This window comes from Macaca nemestrina, chromosome 20 (genome assembly GCF_043159975.1).
Source record: "Macaca nemestrina isolate mMacNem1 chromosome 20, mMacNem.hap1, whole genome shotgun sequence".
NCBI classification, from domain to species: domain Eukaryota; kingdom Metazoa; phylum Chordata; class Mammalia; order Primates; family Cercopithecidae; genus Macaca; species Macaca nemestrina.
The window spans coordinates 62645538-62651146 of NC_092144.1; the positions used below are offsets into that span (position 1 = coordinate 62645538).

At 48.7% G+C, this 5609-nt stretch overlaps 1 long non-coding RNA gene across 1 annotated transcript; it reads right to left on the minus strand.

The window, feature by feature from the left end:
- Positions 1 to 371: 371 nt before the first annotated feature.
- Positions 372 to 5117, minus strand: LOC112429411 (uncharacterized). The gene is made up of 2 exons (XR_011617868.1): positions 5016 to 5117; positions 372 to 903 (listed from the first exon to the last, which is right to left on the minus strand). It is a non-coding gene; the product is annotated as an uncharacterized lncRNA (long non-coding RNA).
- Between the last annotated feature and the right edge of the window lie 492 nt (positions 5118 to 5609).

Here is a 5609-nt window from a genome sequence, read left to right on the forward strand (position 1 = left end):
TTGTTCTGACATATTTGAAACAATTACAAAGGGACTATCTGATCTAAACCCTTTCAAGTAGGTCAAACCCATTGGAGTTTCACTTTTATTATTGACATTACTAATACTGGTGTGTTTATGTCGTTTGCTTTTAGTCTGCAGGTGTCTCCACGAAGTCTAATGAAAAGCTCAAAGTCAGCGACAAGGAATGATGGCAACGACAATCCTAATCAATACAAAGGGGGGAGATGTGGGTGAAAGACTACCTAGCTGCCAAAGCAAGAGACTGAAGGCACAAACTGTGTCAGTATAATAAAGGAAATAGTTACAATATTCACAGTACAATTGAGATATAGAGATGATCACGGATAATTATCAATCATTATTATAAATATTATTAATCATTAGCTTTTAATATTACTCTTTGTTGTATTACTCATATTACCAAAGAATAACCAGTGGGGATAGGGTCAGGTGCTGAAGGGACATTATGAGAAGTGACCAAGAAGGCAAGGGGTGAGCCCTCTGTCACGCCCACATAAGCGCCACTTGAGGGTTCCTTGGTCAAGTGGTAACGCGAGTGTCTGGGAAGGCCCCCGTTACTTAGCAGACCGTGAAAGGGAGTCTCCTTTCCTTGGAGGAGTCAGGGAACGCTCTGCTCCACCAGCTTCTTGTGGAAGGCTGGATATTATCCAGGCCTGCCCGCAGTCGTCCGGAGGCCTAAACCCCTCCGTGTGGTGCTGTGCTTCAGTGGTCACGCTCCTTGTCCGCTTTCATGTTCCTCCCGTACTCCTGGTTCCTCTTTGAAGTTCGCAGTAGACAGCGGTAGAAGAAATAGTGAGAGTCTTAAAGTCTTTGATCTTTCTTATAAGTTCATAGAAGAAAACGCTGATGTATGCTGCCTGCTCTCTCTGCTTCAGCTACCTATAAGGGAAGGAACCCCTGTTCTATGATCACGTAACTTGCTTCATCTTATCAATCACCTGGACAACTCACCCTCCTTACCCTGCCCCCTTGTCTCCTATCAGTAAATATCAGCACGCCCAGCTGTTCGGGGCCACTACCGGTCTCCGCGTCTTGGTGGTAGCGGTTCCCCGGTCCCAGATGTTATCTCTTTATCTCTTTGTCTTGTGTCTTTATTTCTTACAATCTGTCGCCTCTGCACATGGGGAGAACACCTGCTAAGCCCTGTAGGGCTGGACTCTACAGTGAAAACCCGTGTCTACTAAAAAATACAAAAATTAGCCAGGCATGTTGGAGGGTGCTTGTAATCCCAGCTATTCAGGAGGCTGAGGCAGGAGAATCACTTGAACCAGGGAGACGGAGATTGCAGTAAGCCAAGATCACACCACTGCACTCCAGCCTGGGTGAAGTAGAAAGACTCCATCTCAAAAAAAAAAAAAAAAAAACCAAAAGTGATTATGTATTAAGAAAGAAATTTTTAAAGCTAAGATTTATCTCAAACTCAAAAACTGCAAAAACAAGGAAAGAATAAAGAGAGAAGAGGAACCGGAAAGAAAAAAAAAAAAAGAAAGAAAATCTATTGCACAACGACAACAAAAGCACTTTTGATGTCACTTTGGTTATTTTATTTTTTGTTTTTTTGAGATGGAGACTCGCTCTGTCACCAAGGCTGCAGTGCAGTGATAGGATTTTGGCTCACTGCAACCTCTACCTCCCAGGTTCAAGAGATTCTCATGCCTCAGCCTCCCAAGTAGCTGGAACTACAGGTGCATGCCACCACAGCCAGCTAACTTTTGTATTTTTAGGAGAGACGGGGTTTCACCATGTTGGCCAGGGTGCTCTTGAACTCCTGACTTTAGGTGTTCCAATCACCTTGGTCTACAAAGTGCTGGTATTACAGGTGCAATGGCTCATCCCTGCAATCCCAGCACTTTGGGAGGCCAAAACAGAAGGATCCTTTGAGCTCAGGATTTTGAGACCAGCCTGGGAAACAGTAAAAACTTGTTTCTGCAAAAAAAGTTACAAAAACTAGCCGGGCTAGGTGACTCATGCCTCTGGTCCCAGCTGCTCAGAAAGCTGAGGTGGGAGGATCGCTTGAGCCCCAGAGGTTGAGGCTGCAGTTAGAGGAGATCACACCACTGCACAACAGCCTGGGTGATACAGCCAGACCCTGTCTCAAAATATGATTTAATTAATTAGTTAAATTTAAAGTATTATGTAATAACAGACAGTGACTTTTTCCCCCTTCACTACCCACGTCCTACCCCATCCTAGGAAAAGGGAAGGCAGTGATTCACAACTCAATAAGTCACTTCCCTCTGGCTGAATAGGGATTTCAAGTGGAACATAACCTCTCATGCCAAGATTTATAGAATGTTCATGTCTTATAGATGCCAATTTTAAAATTCTCAATCTCATCTGTATAATTTAAACAAGTTTTTGGTTATTAGATTATATACACAGAAGTCAACATGTCACAACTAATCATATCCAAAGAACTCACCCACTCATCTAAACCCAAGGTCTCTTGCCCCATTTTTCTTTTAAGACAAGGTCTTGCTCTGTTGATGAGGCTGCAGTGTAGTGGCCTGATCTCAACTCACCGCAGCCTGGACGTCCTGGGCTAAAGTCATCCTCCCAGCTCTGCCTCCAGAGCAGCTAGGAGTACAGGTGCACACCATTAGGCCCGGTTATTTACTTATTTTTTTTTGGCAGAGATGGGGGTCTCACTATGTTGCCCAAGCTGGTCTCGAACTCCTCAAGCAATCCCCTTGCCTCAGTCTCCTAAAGTGAGGAGATTACAGGCATGAGCCACTGTGCCCAGCCCCTCTTTCTTCATTACTGTGCTTCCCTCCCTAATTCTGTACCTATCTCTCATTCTCCCCTTCTCTCTCTAGCTCTTGTTTTCTTTTCTTTTTCCCTGGGATTCTGTTCCTCATTTTGTACCCCTCTCCTCTTCTGCTGTTTATCCCCTTCTTCCCTCTATTCCTTCTCTTCCACCTCTTCTGCTCCATCCTCACAACTTATTTAACCTCTTGTTGCTCCTTCTCCCCAATCTTTCAGTCATCCTCAATCTCCATCTATTTCTGTCTCTTCTCTCATCTCTGCACCTCCTCTGATCTCCCTGTTAAATTTTCTCTTCCCTGACATACTCCCCCGTCCCTACTCTGTGGCACCCCAGATCCCCAGGTGTCCTCCCTGCTGTGGTTCTCCCTCTGTTCTCCTTGACACAAGTACCACTCTGCTGTCTACCCTGGCTCCAAATCCCTCCCTCCTTCACTCTGATGAGCCTCCCTCTTTGCTGCCACTTCCCCACCTTGACGTCCTTCATCTCTCTGTACATCTAGCTTTTCTTTACATTTCTCCAGTTGCTTTTCTCCTGTTTTCTTATATTTTTGTTGTTGCTGTTGTTGTTTTCACTTTTGCCATCTCTTAGCATATCCCTCACCAATCCTCCATTTTTCCATCTGCTATGGGCCTTTCTTATTCTTCTTTTCTCTGTCTCAGGTTTTCTACTGCTCTCTGTCTCCTGCTCCCTTTAGCCCACACAATCATAGGAGGGTTTGGAGTAAGACGCCTGCATCCCAGAGGACAGCATTTTCCAGGGGCTGGAGCTCAGCAGGTGAGAAGACCCCGTGTCACAGGACAGGCCCTGAGACTTCCCAAGTGCAGGTTCAATGGTTGGGAACAGGCTCCCCAAAATCTGGCCATAATTTGGCCCCAAAACTGGCCATAAACAAAATCTCTGCAGCACTGTGGCATGTTCATGATGGCTATAACTCCCACGCTGGAAGGTTGTGGGTTTACCAGAATGAGGGCAAGGAACACCTGACCCACCCAGGGTGGAAAACCGCTTAAAGGCATTCTTAAGGCCGGGCGCGGAGGCTCAAGCCTGTAATCCCAGCACTTTGGGAGGCCGAGGCGGGTGGATCACGAGGTCAGGAGATCGAGACCATCCTGGCTAACATGGTGAAACCCCGTCTCTACTAAAAAAATACAAAAAACTAGCCGGGCGAGGTGGCGGGGCGGCGCCTGTAGTCACAGCTACTCGGAGGCTGAGGCAGGAGAATGGCGTGAATCCCGGAGGCGGAGCTTGCAGTGAGCCGAGATCGCGCCACTGCACTCCAGCCTGGGTGACACAGCGAGACTCCGTCTCAAAAAAAAAAAAAAAAAAAAAAAAAAAGGCATTCTTAAGCCACTAACAATAGCATGAGCATTCTGTGCCTTAAGGACATGCTCCTGCTGTAGATAATTAGCCAGACCCATCCCTCTATTTCAGGTCATCCCTTCCTTTTCCATAAGAGATACTTTTAATCTAAAATCTATAGAAACACTAATGACTGGCTTGTTGCTAATAAATACGTGCGTAAATCTCTGTTCCAAGTTCTCAGCTCTGAAGGCTGTGAGACTCCTGATTTCCCGCTTCACACCTCTATATTTCTGTGTGTGTGTGTGTGTGTGTGTGTGTGTGTGTGTGTGTGTGTGTGTCTTTAATTCCTCTAGAGCCACTGGGTTAGGGTCTCCCTGACCGAGCTGGTCTCGGCACTCAATGGAAGCCGTGACTGCGGAGGGGAGACCTGGGAAGCAACAGGCCCTGGCATGAGAAGGGAAGTCAGGGAGGACGGCGCCTTAGGACCAGCATGGGGTCTGCAGGATCCCAGGACCCGGCAGGACTGGGCCTCCCTGGGACTGGGGCCGCAGTGCGGCGCTCCAGGAGCCCACCAGGGGGAGGCTGGGAGGCGCGCCTCCGGCAAGAATCCACTTCCCGGGTGAGGACTTTAATAAGCCCGGGGAGGGAGGAGTCAGAACAAACTTTTGAGCAGGAAAACTACGCAATAGAAAGTGTATACATTGCCCTATAGCAGAAAGACTGGGGACAGGACCAGCTTCAGGGCGACTTTAAACCCAAAAGAGTTTAAAGACCCCCGGGCTCTCACGGGGATGTCTCAATTTTCTCTGGGCGAAGGAAGATGGGTGAGAATTTCCAGGTCTGTGGGGACCCCAAGTCCCGGGGAAAGAAGCGACGGGGACCTGTGAAGCGCAGACTTAACACAACACAGAGCAAAACTCACTGCGGCGATGTGACCTTCACTCCACCCGATCCGCTTCCGGGTTTGCGTTCATCTTCGCCCAAGCAGGACGGAAGCCAGGCTTGGGTGGGAGGTGGGAGGAGGTGGGCGGGGCCTGGGCGAGATAGGGGCGGGGCGGGAGGCGGAGAGACCTTGTTCTTTAGAACAGGCAGAGGGCAGGGCGGGGCGGGGCGGGGCGGGGCGGTACCTGAGCATCTCTCAGTCTCCCTCCTAGCCTCTCTGTTTTCAGGTTTTGGAGGTTAGAGCGCCAGAAAGTCTGAAGCATGATTCAAAAGCCCTGGAATTGTCTGGAACCGTGATGCAAACTAGAATGTGAAATGCAAAGCCCTGCCTGGGCAGCACGTACGATGTCATGGTGACGGTCCACAGAACAGAACAGATATCCTCTCCCTTTCTATTGTCCATTCACTTGGAGGGAGAGTCCACCCTGTACTCAGCTTCAGAGACTTCCCTAGGGCCACCGCCTGGGGTGCGGGACGGAGTGCTCAGGCCAGGGAGGATGAGGTCACCACCTGCTGCTTACAGACAGGAGAGGCGCTGGGGCGGGAGCCTGAGGTCCCAGCTACTCAGGAAGCA